The sequence below is a fragment of the Mauremys reevesii genome, linkage group 9, assembly GCF_016161935.1.
Source record: "Mauremys reevesii isolate NIE-2019 linkage group 9, ASM1616193v1, whole genome shotgun sequence".
NCBI lineage: Eukaryota > Metazoa > Chordata > Testudines > Geoemydidae > Mauremys > Mauremys reevesii.
Window position 1 is genome coordinate 48,669,304 of NC_052631.1, and position 18,891 is coordinate 48,688,194.

At 47.0% G+C, this 18,891-nt stretch overlaps 1 protein-coding gene and 1 long non-coding RNA gene across 3 annotated transcripts in view; both read right to left on the reverse strand.

Moving 5' to 3' along the window:
- PPP2R3A (protein phosphatase 2 regulatory subunit B''alpha) overlaps window positions 1–8,287 on the reverse strand; it is a 148,608-nt gene extending 140,321 nt beyond the window's left edge. Inside the window, exon 1 of one of the 2 annotated variants that reach the window (XM_039489858.1) lies at window positions 7,982–8,287. The gene's annotated coding sequence lies outside the window, so the exon portion shown is untranslated. Of the gene's footprint in view, window positions 1–7,693; window positions 7,830–7,981 lie in introns of those variants that run through there. The other variant, XM_039489859.1, reaches the window with a different exon arrangement.
- Window positions 8,288–9,136: 849 nt separating this feature from the next.
- Window positions 9,137–13,403, reverse strand: LOC120372617. The gene is made up of 3 exons (XR_005585077.1): window positions 13,092–13,403; window positions 9,900–10,105; window positions 9,137–9,249 (listed from the first exon to the last, which is right to left on the reverse strand). It is a non-coding gene; the product is annotated as an uncharacterized LOC120372617 (long non-coding RNA).
- Between the last annotated feature and the right edge of the window lie 5,488 nt (window positions 13,404–18,891).

Below are 18,891 nucleotides of genomic sequence, written 5' to 3' on the forward strand. Positions count from 1 at the left end.
TGTTCTCCAGTGGGCAGGTTCTTTTGCCTCAGTTTTCTTCAGCTTCTCCCTATCCTGTCTCTTACTACTACTTCCTGGGTTCCTTATCACAGTCATCCCTGCAACTTAATGTCTCTTTGTCTCTGTCTCAGGGTATTTCTACTCTGCACATTTACTTATAGCAGCATAATACATACATAAGAACATCAGAATGGCCATACTGGGTCAGACCAATTACCCATCTAGCTCAGTACCTTGTCTTGCAACAGTGGCCAGTGCCAGGTGCTTCAAAAGGAATGAACAGAACAGGGCAATTACTGAGTGATCCATCCCATCATCTAGTTCCAGCTTCAGGAAGTCAAAAGTTTAGGGACACCCAGAGCACAGGCTAGCATCCTTGACCACCTTGGTTAATAGCCATTGATGGACCTATCCTCCATTAACTTAACTAGTTCTTTTTTTTTTACCAAGTTATTTCACAAGGACGGTGGTGAAGCACTGGAATGGGTTACCTAGGGAGGTGGTGGAATCTCCATCCTTAGAGGTTTTTAAGGCACGGCTTGACAAAGCCTTGGCTGGGATGATTTAGTTGGTGTTGGTCTTGCTTTGAGCCAGGGATTGGACTAGATGACCTTTTAAGGTCTCTTCCAACCCTAATATTCTATGAGTTATACTTTTGGCCTTCACATCCCCTGGCAAAAAGTTCCACGGGTTGACTATGCGTCACATGAAGAAATACTTCCTTATGTTCGTTTAAAACCTGTTGCCTATTAATTTCATCAGGTCACCCCTAGTCCTTGTGTTATGTGAAGATGTAAATAAAACTTCCCTATTCACTTTCTCCATGTCATTCATGATTTTATAGACCTCCATCTGGTCATCTCTTCTCTAAGTTGAACAGAGTCTTTTTACTCTCTCCTCATATGGAAGCTGTTCGATACTCCTAATAATTTTTGTTGTCCTTCTCTGTTCCTTTTTCCAATTCTAATATATCTTTTTTGAGATGGGGCAGCCAGAACTGCATGCATTATTCAAGGTGTGAGTGTACCATGGATTTATATAGTGGCATTATGATCTTTTCTGTCTTATCTATCCCTTCTCAATTAGGGTGACCAGATAGCAAGTGTGAAAAATCGGGACAGAGAGTGGGGGGTAATAGGTACCTACGTAAGACAAAGCCCCAAATATCTAGACTGTCCCTATAAAATCAGGACATCTGGTCACCCTATTCCTAATGGTTCCTAACACTGTTAGCTATTTTAAAAAGCTGCTGTACATTGAACAGATGTTTTCAAAGAACTATCCACAATGATTCCAAGGTCTCTTTCTTGAATGGTAACAGCTAATTTAGACTCCATCCGTTTTTATGTATAGTTGGGATGTTTTCCCATGTGCATTACTCTGCACTTATCAACATTGAGTTTCATCTGCCATTTTGTTGCCATTCACCCAATTTAGTGAGATCCTTTTGTAACTCTTCCCAGACAGCTTTGGACTTACCTACCCTGAGTAATTTTGTATCACCTGCAAATTTTGCTACCTCACTGTTTACCCATTTTTCCAGATCATTTATGAATACAGTAACTCCTCGCTTAACGTTGTAGTTATGTTCCTGAAAAATGCGACTCTAAGAGAAATGATGTTAAGCTAATCCAATTTCCCCATAAGAATTAATGTAAATGGGGGGTGGGGATAGTTTAGGTTTCAGGGAATTTTTTTCACCAGATAAAAGACTATATATATATATATATATATATATATATACACACACACAGAGTATAAGTTTTAAAGAAACAATTTAATACTATACACAGCAATGATGATTGTGAAGCTTGGTTGAGGTGGTGAAGTCAGAGGGTGGGATATTTCCCAGGGAATGCCTTACTGCTAAATAATGAATTAGAACTCCACTGAGCCCTCAAGGTTAACACAGTGATGTTAATGTAGCCTCATACTTTACAAGGCAGCACGAATGGAGGGAGGGGAGACAGCATGGCAGACAGAGACAGAGACACACGCTGTGTGTATGTAAGAGAGATGCGCATTCCCCTTTAAGTATGCTGACCGCACTCTAAGTGCATTGCCTTTTTAAGTAGATCAGCAAGTTGAGACAGCAGCTGCTGCCAGCAAGCTCCCTTCATCCTGAGCCCTGTCATGTTCTCCCCCTGCTCTATAGAAATGAGGTAAGCAGGGGGCAGGGGGAGGGGGACATCCTGACATTAGCCCCCCTCTTCTCCCCCTTCCCCCCCAGCACAGCAAGCAGGAGGCTGCCAGGAGCAACTCCAAAGCAGAGGGCAAGAGCAGCACCTGGCAGTGGGGGGAGGGACAGCTGAACTGCCGGCAACTGATAGCTTGCTGGGTAGCTGCTGCAATGGGACTTTAGGGGAGCTGATAGGGGGGCTGCCAGGGGGCTGCTGGTCCACCCTGGTTCTAAGCCCCCACCTGCTAGCTGCAATGGGCTGCTCTTTCTGCAAGCAGTGGATAAAGCAGGCGGCTGCCAAACAACATTATAAGGGAGCATTGCGCAACTTTAAACGAGCATGTTCTCTAATTAATCAGCAATGTAACAACGAAAGAACATTAACCAGGACAACGTTAAGTGAGGAGTTACTGTATGTTGAACAACACAGGTCTCAGTACAGGTCCCTGTGGGGGACCCCGCTATTTACCTCCCTCCATTGTTCCTATTTTTAAATCAGTTACTGATCCATGAGAGGACCTTCCCCCTTATCCCAAGACTGCTTATTTTGCTTAAGAGCCTTTGGCGGGGTCCACTTGAAAGGCTTTCTGAAAGCCCAAGTATACTATATCCACTGGATCACCCTTGTCCACATGTTTGTTGACCCCTTCAAAGAATTCTAATAGACTGGTGAGGCATGATTTCCCTTTACAAAAAACATATTGACTCTTCCTCGAGATATCATGTTTATCTGTGTCTGATAATTCTGTTCTTTACTATCATTTCAACCAATTTACCTGGAACTAAAGTTAGACTTACCAACCTGTAATTGCCAAGATCACCTCTAGAGCCTTTTTTTTTTTAATCAGTATTACATTAGCTACCCTCCAGTCATCTGGTACAGAGGCTGATATAACTGATAGGTTACATTACTAATTACCACAGTTAGTAATTCCACAATTTCATATTTGAGTTCTTTCAGAACTCGAGTGAATATTATCTGGTCCTGGTTACTTACTTCTGTTATGTTAACAATTTGTTCCAAAACCTCTTCTACTGATGCTTCAGTTCCTCAGATCTGTCACCTAAAAGGAATGTCTTGGGTGTGGGGATCTCTCTCATATCCTCTGCAGTAAAGACCAATGCAAAGAATTCATGTTTCTCTGCAATTGCCTTGTCTTCCTCGAGTGCTCCTTTAGCACCTCAATGGTCCACTGGTCCCACTGACTGTTTAACAAAGGGGTGGGCAAACTTTTTGGCCCGAGGGCCACACCTGGGAATAGAAATTGTATGGTGTGCCATGAATGCTCAGAAAATTGGGGTTGGGGTGTGGGAGGGGGTGAGGGCTTTGGTTGGGGGGGGGTAGGCTCTGGGTTGAGTTGGGGATGAGGACTTTGGGGTGCTCCAGGCTGGGATTGAGGGGTTTGGAGGGCGGGAGGCGGGGATTAGGGCTGGGGCAGGGGGTTGGGGTGTGGAGAGAGGCTCAGGGGTACAGGCTGTGGATGGTGCTTACTTCAAGCGGCTCCCAGAAGCAGCAGCATGTCTCTTCTCTGGTTCCTACGCGGAGGCATGGCCAGGCGGCTCTGCATGCTGACCCGCCCACAGGCACTACCTCTGCAGCTCCCATTGGAGCACCGGAGGGGGGCCATGCCGTGGCTTCTGGGAGCCGCGTGGAGCGGCCCCCTGCCCCTGCTCCCCAGCTGGAGTGCTGGAGGGGGAGCATGCCACAGCTTCCAGGAGCCATATGGAGCAGCCCCCAACCCTGTGCCCCAGTTGGAGCGCCGAAGCGGGGCCATACAGCTGCTTCCGGGAGCCGTGTGGAGCGACCCCCAACCCTGTTCCCCGGCTGGAGCAATGGATCACAGGAGCGGGACAAGCTCTAGACCCCGCTCCCCAGCGGGACCTTGAGGGCCAGCTTAAAATGGCTGGCAGGCCAGATCTGGCCCATAGTTTGCCCACCCCTGGCTTAACAGGTTTCCTACTTCTGATGTACTTAAAGGCTTTTTTGCTGTTAAGTTTTGTGTCTTTAGCTAGCTGCTCACCAAAGTCTTTCATGGCTTGTTTTATTATACTTTTAAACTTGACTTTATGTTCCTTTCTATTTTCCTCACTAGGATTTGACTTCCCATTTTTAAAAGATGTCTTTTTGCCTCTAACTGCCTCATTTACTCTGCTGGTTAGCCATGATGGCATTATTTTTGTTCCTCTTATTGTCTATAATTCTTTTTTTCTTCTTCTTTGGGATATTCATTTAGTTTGAGCTTCTATTATGGTGTTTTCAAATAATCGCCATTCAGCTTGCAGCCATTTCACTCTTGTCACTATTCCTTTTAATTTTTAGGTAACTAGCAGCAAAGAGTCTTGTGGCACCTTATAGACTAACAGACGTTTTGGAGCATGAGCTTTCGTGGGTGAAACTAGATTCCTCATTTTTGTGTAGTTCCCCTTTTTGAAGTTAAATGCTACTGTGGTGGGTTTCCTTGGTATTTTCCCTCCTACAATTATATTAAATTTAATTACATTGTTGTATCTATTATTGAGCAGTTCAGCTATATTCACTTCTTGGACCAGATCCTGTGCTCCACTTATGACTAAATCAAGAATTGCCCCTCTCTTTGTGGGTTCCAGAACTAGCTGCTCCAAGAAGCTGTCATTCATAGTGTCTAGAAATTTAATCTCTGCATCCCCTCCTGATGTGACAGATACACAGTCAATATGGGGATAGTTGAAATCCCCCATTATTATTGCATTTTTCACCTTTGTAGCCTCTGTAATTTCTCTGTACATTTCACAATCACCATCCTGTTTAGGTGGTCGGTAGTATATTCCTACTACTATACTCTTATTTTTCAAGGTTGAAATTTCTCTCCATAGAGATTCTAGGGTGCACTTTGATTCATTTAAGATTTTTCTTTTACATATAGTGCCACTCCCCCACCCACGCAACCTACTCTGTAATCCTATACATTTTGTATCCTGGTAATACTGTGTCTCATTGATTATCCTCATTCCACCATATTTCTGCTATGCCTATTATATGAATATCCTCATTTAATGCCAGGCACTCTAGTTCACCCATCTTACTAATTAGACTTCTAGCATTTAAAAAAAATACACCCCAGACAAAACCAAACTAAAATGACCTGGAAAATTTAGAGTAAGCAACAGGGGAGATTCTGTAATGCATGTAGAATCCCACAGGCACAGACAGCAAATAAACAGCATGGATTTAAAAACAAGAGTACAGAAACAAACAGCTGCACCTATTGCATTAAGCCATTTTTTTCTTCATATGTCCTATGGTTGCAATAGAGAAGTTGTGGAACGTGGAGCAGGAGGCTGGAAGAGGAGATGCCCATAAGCAGGGTTTGATCTAAAGGATTAGCTTATAACATGGCCTCAGCTAGGCTACCAAAACTTAGAAAAATATTCGCACCAGTTCATCTGGATCAGTGGCAGCTGGGGGAGACCATAGATAGAGAAGACTCTCGTGGTTGACCTGTTTTAACCAACATTTTGAGTAGACTTGCTTCCAGATAGAGCCTGTCTACACTAGAGCTCCCACTCATGCCACCATTGATTCAGCTGAAAGACACACTTCCTCAGGACAGAGATTATCATTGGCAGGAGACTGGACAGTCATTCTTAGAGACATGAGACAATACATGTATAAGTGTCCACATAAATTATATCTGGATATTCAAGTGTGGGGGACAAAACACAACTTAAAAATACTGCGTATTGATCAAACATGTTTCAAGATACAAACCAACTTGGAGAAGAATACTGACAGTGTCAGGAATGAGTAAAAGCAATTAGAAAGAACCAAGCTCACCAAAATGCTGATGATTTACCTTGGCACAAGATAGCTGTAGATATTTATATTTGCTCCTAGTAGATTATTTATCAGTGTATCCACAAGTCCTATGTATGACAGAGGCATATGGTTACTGCACTGATTTCCAAACTAAGAGCTGTGTTTGCAAGATATGGGATCCCTAAAGAACTAGCAAGTGACAATATTCTGTTTGTAAGAAGACAAATGTGCAGCTGCAGCATTGTAGGAACTGCAATTCACTCCAGTCTGACATCTACAGTCTAACAAAATAGATGAGAGAACCAATCACACAACTAAGTCACTTTCACAAAATTTCTGCCTCAGTCAAAATCCCACCTCTAACTTTGCCGGACCAGCCCAGTGTAGCCTTCAGCCCAGGAACGGGCATGGTGGCGAGAACAGTTCTAATCCATGGCGATGCCACAACCCAGCAAACAGTAATACCCACAACTGAGAGGGACACGAGCAACAGAAGACACCTCTTACCTCTTCATCTAGTGACCTAACGCAGACACATCAGTCAGCTGTAGGGTCAAGAACAGGTGACACCATCAGAAGACATGTTGTTAACAGAATCAGAACCTGTCACTTTTGAAACACGGGTGAAATCCTAGTTTTACTGAAATAGGAATTTTGCTTCCCAAGGGCATATCAGGCACATCATATCCCACGCTAGGCACATTTTTAACTGGGCACGTTTTAACATCAGACATGCATGCCATCCAAAGAGAGAATCATTTGAAAACTAAACACTGATTCAGCAGTACAAGCTGATCTCTAAATAAGTCAGTGTTAGGAACCTGTGACTCATCAGACCATAATGCAGAAACCAGTCACCACCACTCATAAAAGATTTTCATGTTTCAAGTCTAGTGACAAAGACATTGCTTGCTATTATGTTAATTGGATGTGGGATCTTAAAGTGCAGAAAGAGGTGAAATCTATTGTAAACTGACACTTTAACATGCAAGTGTGATCAGCATAGCTGCACTACCCCCTCCATCCATACTCCAGTTGCAGAGCCTGCACAAAGAGCTATGTTCCAGTTGAGCTGCAGAGTAGATGTATTGATCCAGCTCTAGCCAATGAAATGTTTACAGTTTAATTTTCTCATCTGAGTGCTCAGGACAGGAGTGTGCGGGGCAGGAGAGGCCCATGGCCAGGTTGTCCTTACAACTGCTTGCCAGAGCAAAGCTGATCACTTGCAAAATGTCATTAACTCAATACCCCCACACACTGGGTATTCATGTGGGCAGGCAGATTCAGTTACAGAGGCGCACTAGGTGGGCATTTACTCGTCTATTTTTAAAAGACATAAATGTGCACCCTGGGTTTAGCCCTCAGGCTCCTGGGAACGGTGCCTTCAGTCAGCAAGGCTAGAAACCAGTGACTTACTTAAACCCCAGCGCCTGGGCGGGCTCCACGGAGCCTGTAGCGAGGCTGTCCCCGGCCAAAGTGAGCAGCGCCCGGTCGGGCCGTGTCACATCGCGCGGGTGCCGTGCGGTTAGGGGTCAGGTAGCCCCTGCGCGCTCCGCTGAGCCCGCCCGCCCGCCCGCCCGCAGCCGCGGGGCTGCACACACCGGCCAGAGGCGGGGCCCCATGCCCGGCCGGGCAGCGGCTCCCTCCTCCCCCGCCACGTTCCGCCCCGGCTGAGAGGAAGCGCCGCTGGGCCCGGGGCGGGGCAGCGCGACACCTACCCGCCGGGCAGCGCCCTGCCCAGTGCAGCGCCTCGGCTCCCGCTCGGCCCCTTCCCAGTCTCTTCCGCACGGCCGGGGGGCGCCGCCCGCAGCCTGCGCGCCGAGCCCGGCAGAGGCGCGGCTCTGGGGAGCGGGCAGCGCCTGCGGGCCGTGGCGCCAGACGAAGCAGAGCAGTGGGAGGCCAGGGGGCCGCACGCCAAGGGGAAGCCGGGGGGTCAACGCGGCTGCCGCGAGCGGCCGGGACAGGCACAGCCCTGCGCGGGCCGCCCCTCCCCGCGTGTCACTTACCCCCGTGCGCCGCAGGGGTCCGCCTCTGTCCGAGCCCTGCCCCCGGCCGGGCCCGGCCGCGGCCCCCCAGCAAGGGGGAGGAGGAGTCCGACGCTGCAGCTGGGCCTGACGTCGGCCCACACCGCTCAGCTAGACCGCGCTGCTGGCCCCATCGGGTACCCTCGCCTCCCTCCGCCGCTCCCCCTTTCCTTCGCCCCGTCTTGCTCGCGCTTCCCAGAACCGCTTGGGCACCCCGCCTCCTCCGCCGGGCACTCCCGCTGGCGCACACGCCTTGCCAGCTGCAGGGATTTTTCCACCAGCCGCAGCGTCTCCTGCGAACGTGTAAGCAGCGCCTAGCGGCCCCAAGGCTGCGGCTCTCCCAGAGCCCTTGGGGGACACCGCTAGCGGGTGGGCGAGAGCCTTGCCACAAGACCTGCGCTTGCCTCCAGCCGCCCGCACCCCCGGGGTCAGCAGGGAGTGAGGACGGAGGCAGGCAGGCTCAGCCAGTCTGCCCTTGAAGAGACCAAACGCTTTGGAGCAACACCCGACTGGCCGCCAGGCAGGAAAGGATTTGGGAGAAAGGGAGCCCGTGGGAAGAAAGGATGGAGTGAAAGAAGCGCAGGCCATGGAAAGGGGGGGGGGCAGGGAGTGGGAGACATGGAGGGAGGGGTGCAAGGGAGGCCTTGGAGCCCTGGAAAGGCCTGTGGAGGCAGGGGAGCAGGACGAGGCTGAGGGCTACCCAGTGCTGCCCAGAGGATTCAGGGGGCCTGGGGCAAAGCAATATCGGGGGCCCCTTCCATTTAAAAAAAGTTGCAATACTATAGAATACTATATTCTCATGGGGGCCCCTGCAGGGCCTGGGGCAAATTGCCCCACTTGCCCCCCCTCCCCCGGCAGCCCTGGGGCTACCCTGGCATTTCACTGAGATTTTACACTATACAAATATTTTAAAACTCCCAAAGGCAGGACAAAGTGTTACAACAAGGAAGGGGTGAGCGTGAAAATGAACAGCTACAAAAGGGGCAGTGAGTACATGCTACACAAAACGTGAGTTCTTCTTTGAGTGCTGTTCCTGGGGGTGCTTCACTGCAGGTAACGGTGCATCCCGGCACCATTGATCGGAGATTTTCAGTAGCAGTGTCTGGTCGGGACACACGCACTCAGCTGCTGTCTCGCGGCATCATTAGGGTCTGCCTGAGCATGTGTGTCTCACACCCCTCTCAGTTCCTTCTTAACTGTCCTTGGCTGAAGATGGGACTCGGGACAGTGCTGAACCTCTTCCCTGGTCACTGAAGGAAATAAGTAAAAAGAAAGAGAATTAGTTACGTAGAAATATCCCAGTGCTCTCCCTTCCTTTAGAATAGTTGATTAGTTTAAAAAAAAAAAAACTTTTTCTCTCACGTTCATCTCCTGTTGAGACTCTCTCTCCCCAGGCTATCATAGTTCAATGATGCCGGGTGCCCCGGGCTTTAAGAAATGTGACTCCTATAAGGAGCCTATGCCACAGTCTGGCAGACACTCATGGTGTGTGAAGTGCCTCGGAGAGACACGCGTCCCTGCCAAGTGTCTCCGTTGTACCAGCCTGAAAACCAGGGGCTTGTGGCTAAAAATGCTCCTGATGGAGAAGTCTCTGCAGCCGCATATGGAGACGGGCACAAGTAAACCCTCTCCCTCACGCTCCCCTGCTAGGTCGGAACCGATCAGGAGCGCGGCTTCACCCTCTCAAGTGAAGAGGCAGGAAGCCCCAGTGTCTCAGCACAGAGACTTTAAAAAGGGTAAAGGGTCTCCTGCGAGAACTTTACCCTTGGTGCTAACAGTGCCAAAAGCAAAAAGAACAGGAGTACCTGTGGCACCTTAGAGACTAACAAATTTATTTGAGCATAAGCTTTCATGGGCTACAGTCCACTTCATCAGATACATAGAATCCAAAAGCAGGCACCTCCGACCCCCCAGCATCTCAGCCGCAGCTCACGTAGAGTGCAAAAGCAGGGACCTGACTTCCTACAGCAGGAAGCTTTCCTCGGCACCGGTCCCATCGGCACTGAAGATAGACCTGGTACCGGCAGCGTGTTCCACCAAGCCTGCCCATCACCCCTGCAGCAGACACGGACCCGAGGCAGGGTGCCTATAAAAGATCTGCGGCGCCTGCAAAAGCAAAACAAAAGTCACTGTGGGCTTCCGCTCACACTTTGTGCCCAGCAGGACCATAGCCCATGGAGTAGCAGCAAATTTTGCATCAAGATGACATCTCCGTGGCCCCTGAGCCTGACTCTCCGCTCCTTGACACAGCACTCACCGTTTGAACAGCCGCTCTTGCCACCCAACCTGGCTGCCCTCACTGACAGCAAAAACGATGCACCAGCAGGCAACATTCTCCCTGCCTGATTCTTCTCCTCCACCAGTGCCATATATATCTCAAGGCATGGTGCCTCACAAGAACCAGCCTCAGTTTCCCTACTTTGTTCCCCCGTTGGCAAGGCCTCACTTCTCTTACCCCATGCTTTGGCCTCAGTGGTACCCTTGGTCAGCTCCTGCTGCCACACCTCCTCGCAGCCCTTCCACCAGACCGCAAGCCTGTTCTGCACCTCTATCTCCAGCTCCATCTACATCTAGAGCTCCTGAAATCCATCCCAAAGAGGTGGGCTATGAACTCTTCCCTGACTTAGTATCAGAGGGGTAGCCGTGTTAGTCTGGATCTGTAAAAGCAGCAAAGAATCCTGTGGCACCTTATAGACTAACAGACATTTTGCAGCATGAGCTTTCGTGGGTGAATACCCACTTCGTCGGATGCAAGTAGTGGAAATTTCCAGGGGCAGGTATATATATGCAAGCAAGAAGCAAGCTAGAGATAACGAGGTTAGTTCAATCAGGGAGGATGAGGCCCTGTTCTAGCAGTTGAGGTGTGAAAACCAAGGGAGGAGAAACTGGTTCTGTGGTTTTTTTGCTGCAGGATGGCCACCTTAAGATCAGCAATAGCAAAAAAACTTCAGGACCAGACTTCAAAGAGAAACTGCTGAGCTTCAGTTCATCTGCAAATTTGACACCATCAGCTCAGGATTAAACAAAGACTGTGAATGGCTTGCCAACTACAGAACCAGTTTCTCCTCCCTTGGTTTTCACAGCTCAACTGCTAGAACAGGGCCTCATCCTCCCTGATTGAACTAACCTCGTTATCTCTAGCTTGCTTCTTGCTTGCATATATATACCTGCCCCTGGAAATTTCCACTACTTGCATCCGACGAAGTGGGTATTCACCCACGAAAGCTCATGCTGCAAAACGTCTGTTAGTCTGTAAGGTGCCACAGGATTCTTTGCTGCTTTCCCTGACTTACCAGCTCCTAAGTCTCCATCAGCTGCAGATGGAGCCCTCATGCCTCCACCTCCACAAAATGTGGACAACTTTAAGCAATTCCAGGAACTTTTCAAGAGGGTGGCACTCAGCTAGGACGTTACTTTGGAGGAAGTCCAGGAGACACAACACAGATTCATTAAAATCCTCCAACCTTCTGTTCCCTCAAAGATCGCCCTACCCATAAACAAAGCCCTTCTAGAACCAGCTGACACTCTCTGGCAGACCCCTGCTTCCATACCACCAACATACAAAAAGGCTGAACGAAAATATTATGTTCCTGCTAAGGATGTAGATTTTTTTGTTTTCCCATTCACAACCAAATTATCTTGTAGTGGATGCAGCGACACACAGGACAAAACAGCCACAACACCGGCCCACTCCACAAGACAAGGACCTCAAATGGCTTGATCTCCTGGGCTGCAAGGTCTATACCTCCTCCACTCTTGCATCCGACTAAGTGGGCATTCACCCACGAAAGCTCATGCTGCAAAACGTCTGTTAGTCTATAAGGTGCCACAGGATTCTTTGCTGCTTTTACAGAACCAGACTAACACGGCTACCTCTCTGATACTTAACCTTATCAGAGGCTCCGCGCACAACACTATCACCGGCCCCAGCCCAGACCGTTTGATATTGGGAGGAACCGCAACAGACCTCCTAGGCGCAGACAAAACAATGCGCAACCAGCTACCTCCCACCCATCGGGAAACAAACAGCAATTTTGAAGTGTTGGTCGAGGGTCTGCGCAACCACCCCTTGACTCCGCTGCCTATTTGCCCATTTGGCCACCGCCTCCAGGTTTTCCACCATGTCTGGCAACAGGTCACATAGGACCACTGGGTCCTGGAAATAGTTCAGTCAGGTTACTCAATCCCTTTCATATTCACCCGCCCACCCTTCCCCCTTTCCCATCCCTCTTCAGAGACTTTTGGGGTCAAGTATGCCAGACTGCACATGAGATGCTGCCAGGGTTGGCTCAACTATAACTAGAAACCCAGCAGACACAGCTTCTGATGACGCTAACTCCTCTAGTGAACATATTGGCCTCCCTACAATGGTGGACAAAACCAGACAACCTATGCACAGGCGTCCCATTTCATCAACACTCCCCAGTGCTCATGCTCACCACAAATGCTTCCCTGATAGGGTGGGGAAGGGCACCTAGGGGAACACATGACACAGGGATGCTGGTCCCTATCAGAGATGTGTCTGCATATAAATCTTCTAGAGCTCAGAGCAGTCAGATACGCTTGTCTTCACTTTCTCCCCATCATAAGGAACAAGTCCATTCAGGTCCTGATGGACAATATAGCATGTATGTTCTACATCAACAGGCAGGGAGGAGCACAATCACACTCCCTATGCACAAAAGTCATCCGGTTATGGAATTGGTGTATACAACATCACATAGAAATCACTGCTTCCTACCTGCCTGGGTGTCACAACACTACCACCGACACACTCAGCAGACACTTCTCTGAGGAACACGAATGGGAATTGCATCCCATGATACTATGACAGCTCTTCTCCCACTGGGGCACCCCGTCAATAGACCTGTTTGCCACAACTCAGAACTGCAACTGCCATAAATTTTGCTCCAGAGCAGGACTCGGGACTTCATCCCTAAGGGATGCGTTCCTCATTCCGTGGAACAAATCCCTCATGTACGCTTTTCCGCCGATCCCTCTGATACACAGGGTTCTATGCAAGATCAGAGAGGACAAGGCCAAGGTCATATTTATTGCCCCAGGTTGACCCAGACAGACATGGTATCCTTACCTGCTGTGCATGTCCATCCATCCTCTAAGGCCTCTCCTCAACAGACCAGATCTGCTCTCCCAGGACAATGGTTGGCTTCTCCATCTGCAGCTCCAGAAACTTCATCTGGCGGCACGGTTCCTTCATGATTTCAAAGCCACGAGTTAGCCTGTTCAAAGCAGGTCCAGTACATCCTCCTGCACAGTAGAAGAGACTCCACTCGTAAGACTTACCTGCAAAAGTGGAAACGTTTCTCCATATGGTGCTTCCACAGACACTTGACACCCCAGACCATGACCCTCCCTGACATCTTAGACTTCCTTTTAAAACTAAAACAGGACGGGCTCTCGCTCAGTTCTATCAGAGTACACCTCGCAGCTCTCACCACCTTCCATGATCCACTGGACGGATATTCACTTTTTGCCCACCCCGCAATAAAACGCTTCCTCACGGGCCTGCAAAATCTCTACCCTGAGATTCATCCACCAGCAGCCTCCTGGAATCTCAACCTAGTTCTCCAAGGTCTTATGAAACCTCCCTTTGAGCCCCTGGCTACCTCATCCATGCTCCACATGTCCATGAACGTAGCTTTCTTTGTTGCCATAACGTCAGCGAGAAGGGTTGGTGAAATAAGTGCCCTGATGGCCTACCCTCCCTACACGATTTTCTTCAAAGACAAGGTTACAATGTGACCCCACCCCAAATTTCTCCCCAAGGTGGTGTCTACCTTCCACCTTAACCAGCCAATAAACTTACCTGCATTCTATCCCAAACCTCATAAGACTGCACAGGAAGCGGCATTACATACCCTCGACATCAGACGGGCAATTGCATTTTATCTAGACAGAACTAAGCCATTTCATAAATCCCCTAGGCTATTTGTCTCCTGGCTGAAGGGCAACCAGCCAGTCTGTGGTGAGAAGCATCTAAGTTTGTAAGGGCACTGAAAATGTTAAGATCAGCTTAGAATGTGTTTTGCTTTTATTTCATTTGACCAAATCTGACTTGCTGTGTTTTGACTTACAATCACTTAAAATCTCTTATCTTTTGCAGTTAATAAATTTGTTTATTCTACCTGAAGCAGTGCATTTGGTTTGAAGCGTGTCAGAGACTCCCCTTGGGATAACAAACCTGGTACATATCAATTTCTTTGTTAAATTGATGAACTTAGATAAGCTTGCAGCATCCAGCGGCCATAATTGGACACTGCAAGACGGAGGTTCCTAGGGTTGTGTCTGGGACCGGAGATATTGGCTAGTGTCATTTCGTTGGACAATCCAAGCACTGGCTGGCCAAAAGTGCCCACTCACGTAGCTGGGAGCAGCTTACATGCTATAGGCTGTGTGTGAACAGCCCAGGAGTGGGGGTTCTCACAGCAGAGCAGGGTAAGGCTGGCTCCCAGAGTCAAGGATTGGAGTGACCTAGCAGATCACCAGTCCAGATAACATCAGGGGAATGTCACAAACTGGAACTGTTGTTAAAATCCAATCCTACGTCCTTGGTAAATAATGATGATGACAGGTCACTACTAGAGAGCACTCTCAATCACTTGGTAAGCTAGGCGCAAGCAACCAATATGCATTTTAATATGGGTAAATATATATATTTAGGAACAAAGAATGCAGACCACACTTACAAGATGAACTCTATTCTGGGAAGCTATGACTCTGAAAATTTTTTTTGGAGGTCATGGTGGATAATCTACTAAATATGAGTTCCCAGTGTGATGCTGTGGCCAAAGAAGTCTATTGCAATCCTTGAATACATAAACAAGTGAATCTGAAGCAGGAGTAGAGAGGTTATTTTACTTGGCACTGGTATGACTACTGCTGGAATACTGTGTCCAGTTGTGATGTCAACAGTTCAAGAAGTAGAGGGTTCAGAGAAGAGCTACAGGAATGACGGAAAGATTAGAAAATGTTCTTTGTCTTGATAGACTCAAAAAGCTGAATCTATGTAGGCTAATAAAGAGATGGTTAAGATGTGATGAAGTGGGAATTTGAGGCACATAAAAATATTACAGCAGTTTCCCTCATATGCTGCATTGTTACCTAGTGGATGCAGAGGTACACTTTGCTATCAGAGCAGGCTAAAACACAGGTGTGAATGGTGCCTAGCTGTCTGGGGCCTTAGGTCCCGTATCACTAAACCAAAGTGGAACCAGACTGCTGGCACTAAACATTAAAAAGGTTGTAGAGCAGTTTTTAAACTAGGAGATGGGGGAAAGCCGACTGCTGCAGAGGAGCATGTGGATCGGACACAGACTTCTCTTAGGGGAGAGTCTGATGATAGAGAATCTCCAGGTTATAGTCAGGAGCAGAGGACGGAAGAGGATAATGTAAGGGCCGGATCAGATGATAAACAGTCACATAAAAAAGAATCTGGCACATCAGAAAAAGGCAGACAAATAAACAGGGACAAGTTTTTAAAGTGCTTGTACACAAATGCTAGAAGTCTAAATAATAAGATGGGTGAACTAGAGTGCCTTGTGATAAAGGAGGATATTGATATAATAGGCATCACAGAAACCTGGTGGACTGAGAGCAATCAATGGGACACAATCATTCCGGGGTACAAAATATATCGGAAGGACAGAACAGGTCGTGCAGGGGGAGGAGTGGCACTATATGTGAAAGAAAGTGTAGATTCAAATGAAGTAAAAATATTAAGCGAATCCACATGTTCCATAGAATCTCCATGGATAGAAATTTCATGTTCTAGTAAAAATATAACATTAGGGATCTATTATCGACCACCTGACTAGGACAGTAATAGTGATGATGAAATGCTAAGGGAAATTAGAGAGGCTATCAAAATTAAGAACCCAATAATAGTGGGGGATTTCAGTTATCCCCATATTGACTGGGAACATTTCACTTCAGGACGAAATGCAGAGATAAAATTTCTCGATACTTTAAATGACTGCTTCATGGAGCAGCTGGTACGGGAACCCACAAGGGGAGAGGCAACTCTAGATTTAATCCTGAGTGGAGCGCAGGAGCTGGTCCAAGAGGTAACTAACTATAGCAGGACCGCTTGGAAATAGTGACCATAATACAATAGCATTCAACATCCCTGTGGTGGGAAGAACACCTCAACAGCCCAACAGTGTGGCATTTAATTTCAAAAGGGGGAACTATACAAAAATGAGGGGGTTAGTTAAACAAAAGTTAAAAGGTACAGTGACTAAAGTGAAATCCCTGCAAGTTGCATGGGCCCTTTTTAAAGACACCATAATAGAGGCCCAACTTCAATGTATACCCCAAATTAAGAAACACAGTAAAAGAACTAAAAAAGAGCCACCGTGGCTTAACAACCATGTAAAAGAAGCAGTGAGAGATAAAAAGACTTCCTTTAAAAAGTGGAAGTCAAATCCTAGTGCGGCAAATAGAAAGGAGCACAAACACTGCCAACTTAAGTGCAAGAGTGTAATAAGAAAAGCCAAAGAGGAGTTTGAAGAACGGCTAGCCAAAAACTTCAAAGGTAATAACAAAATGTTTTTTTAAGTACATCAGAAGTAGGAAGCCTGCTAAACAACCAGTGGGGCCCCTTGACGATTGAAATACAAAAGGAGCGCTTAAAGACGATAAAGTCATTGCGGAGAAACTAAATGGATTCTTTGCTTCAGTCTTCACGGCTGAGGATGTTAGGGAGATTCCCAAACCTGAGCTGGCTTTTGTAGGTGACAAATCTGAGGAACTGTCACAGATTGAAGTGTCACTAGAGGAGGTTTTGGAATTAATTGATAAACTCAACATTAACAAGTCACCGGGACCAGATGGCATTCACCCAAGAGTTCTGAAAGAACTCAAATGTGAAGTTGCGGAACTATTAACTAAGGTTTGTAACCTGTCCTTTAAATCGGCTTCGGTACCCAATGACTGGAAGTTAGCTAATGTAATGCCAATATTTAAAAAGGGCTCTAGGGGTGATCCCGGCAATTACAGACCAGTAAGTCTAACGTCGGTACCGGGCAAATTAGTCGAAACAATAGTTAAGAATAAAACTGTCAGACATATAGAAAAACATAAACTGTTGAGCAATAGTCAACATGGTTTCTGTAAAGGGAAATCGTGTCTTACTAATCTATTAGAGTTCTTTGAAGGGGTCAACAAACATGTGGACAAGGGGGATCCGGTGGATATAGTGTACTTAGATTTCCAGAAAGCCTTTGACAAGGTCCCTCACCAAAGGCTCTTACATAAATTAAGCTGTCATGGGATAAAAGGGAAGGTCCTTTCATGGATTGAGAACTGGTTAAAAGACAGGGAACAACGGGTAGGAATTAGTGGTAAATTCTCAGAATGGAGAGGGGTAACTAGTGGTGTTCCCCAAGGGTCAGTCCTAGGACCAATCCTATTCAATTTATTCATAAATGATCTGGAGAAAGGGGTAAACAGTGAGGTGGCAAAGTTTGCAGATACTAAACTGCTCAAGATAGTTAAGACCAAAGCAGATTGTGAAGAACTTCAAAAAGATCTCACAAAACTAAGTGATTGGGCAACAAAATGGCAAATGAAATTTAATGTGGATAAATGTAAAGTAATGCACATTGGAAAAAATAACCCCATCTATACATACAATATGATGGGGGCTAATTTAGCTACAACGAGTCAGGAAAAAGATCTTGGAGTCATCGTGGATAGTTCTCTGAAGATGTCCACGCAGTGTGCAGAGGCGGTCAAAAAAGCAAACAGGATGTTAGGAATCATTTAAAAGGGGATAGAGAATAAGACTGAGAATATATTATTGCCCTTATATAAATCCATGGTATGCCCACATCTTGAATACTGTGTACAGATGTGGTCTCCTCACCTCAAAAAAGATATTCTAGCACTAGAAACGGTTCAGAAAAGGGCAACTAAAATGATTAGGGGTTTGGAGAGGGTCCCATAGGAGGAAAGATTAAAGAGGCTAGGACTCTTCAGCTTGGAAAAGAGAAGACTAAGGGGGGATATGATAGAGGTATATAAAATCATGAGTGATGTTGAGAAAGTGGATAAGGAAAAGTTCTTTACTTATTCCCATAATACAAGAATTAGGGGTCACCAAATGAAATTAATAGGCAGCAGGTTTAAAACAAATAAAAGGAAGTTGTTCTTCATGCAGCGCACAGTCAACTTGTGGAACTCCTTGCCTGAGGAGGTTGTGAAGGCTAGGACTATAACAATGTTTAAAAGGGTACTGGATAAATTCATGGTGGCTAAGTCCATAAATGGCTATTAGCTAGGATGGGTAAGAATGGTGTCCCTAGCCTTTTTGTTCATCAGATGGAGATGGATGGCAGGAGAGAGATCACTTGATCATTGCCTGTTAGGTTCACTCCCTCTGGGGCACCTGGCATTGGCCACTGTCGGTAGACAGATACTGGGCTAGATGGACCTTTGGTCTGACCCGGTACGGCCGTTCTTATGTTCTTATTATGTTATGTTCTTATCAATGGAGTTCTTGAGAATATAATGGCAAATCCAATTGTCTGGATATGGACACCTAGCAACCAATGAGATATGAGAGATGAACTTCCCTGCCTCTTGGCATGGTGGGGGAAGGGGGGCGTAGTTGCATCTCCCCAGCTCAGGGAACAAAGGACTGGGGGATGTGAGGGGGAAGTTGACTGGGCAGCTGGAAGTAGTCAGGGGCACATCTGGGAGTTTGACAAAGGAGATCAGATGATCAGGGAGACAGAGCCTGACCAATGGATTCACTACTGCTTGGTTGGGGTCTGGCCTCCTGGAATGGACTATGCTTTAACCTTCATTTCTCAGTGTTAACCAACGATCTCCTAGGCTGTGTTCCAGTCAACTAATAAACCCCACACTGG